A 1227-nucleotide genomic window follows, 5' to 3' on the forward strand; every position below is an offset into this window, starting at 1 on the left:
GCGTAACAAAAGACAAATGTCCATTAGTTTCAGTGGTAACTGGATTTATTACTTACAATCCGTGTCTAGTCCACTTTTCCAACATAAACAAAATAACAAACCAAAAATCTGACTTTCCTCTTCCACATTGCCTTGTGCACGGTCACAAAACTTTTGCTTCCACACAGCAACACCTGTGTGAAATTGCACCTTGATTAAATCACTGCACCTCACTGCCTAATTGTCAGCATACCTACTCCCCCAAGTGGCGAGAGTTTTACCAAAAACAAACATGACATATTTCACAAAAATGGCTCTCACAACCTTTTTTTTCCTATTTTCCCTGTGCTCAGTACAGGGAAAATATTAGTCGGAGTAACGCCTTTACATGCACTTAAGTTGTCCAGTTATAGTTGGATTAAGGCAATAATTTTTTTCAAGTGTCATGTAAATGTATACTGTCTGAGAACAATGGATGAAGATCACCCAGCCATCTCCTGGAGCCTCTCAGGGTGTGGGCCATCAGGGTCAACAGGCTGACCCCCCTCTGAGGCTGGGACACTGTCAGACCTCCTGCTGCTTTGGTACTGAAGTTGAAGTTCAAAGGTTGACGCTTCTGTCATCTGTCAGAATTATAGGGTTCTGACATTTGTTTAGAACACAGTCTCAACTACCTGTGTTTTCGAGGGTAAATAATGATGAAAGAGGACAGAAAGAAGACTGTATTGAAAATGCCACAGAATTTATTTAAGTGCAACTTGATGATCAATTAAAGTGTGTTGTTTTAAAACAGTGAATAAGTAATTTGATTGTGAACAGAGCAACAGAACCACAGGTTGATAACAGATACACACAGTGTTACTGAGCTCCACATGTTTCACAGTGAAGATCTGACTGAACGCTGAGTGCTGCTTTAGTGCAATCATATTTAAACATTTAGACACGACAGCATCTAGTGTTTCACAGAGTGGAGTTGGTCAGTGACACACACACACACACACACACACACATTGTCAAACTTCACACAGAGTTTAGAGTGGCAGTGCAATCATATTTGAACATTTAAAGACGTGACACTATATAGTTTCACAGTGTGGGGTCAGTCAGTTTTGAACATTTAAAGACGTGACACTATATAGTTTCACAGTGTGGGGTCAGTCAGTGACACACACACGTTTTCAAACTCCAAACAGAGTTCAGAGTGGCAGTGCAACATGTTGAACAATCAGGCTCAAAGTGTGAAAGTCA

This window comes from Epinephelus moara, chromosome 2 (genome assembly GCF_006386435.1).
Source record: "Epinephelus moara isolate mb chromosome 2, YSFRI_EMoa_1.0, whole genome shotgun sequence".
NCBI classification, from domain to species: domain Eukaryota; kingdom Metazoa; phylum Chordata; class Actinopteri; order Perciformes; family Serranidae; genus Epinephelus; species Epinephelus moara.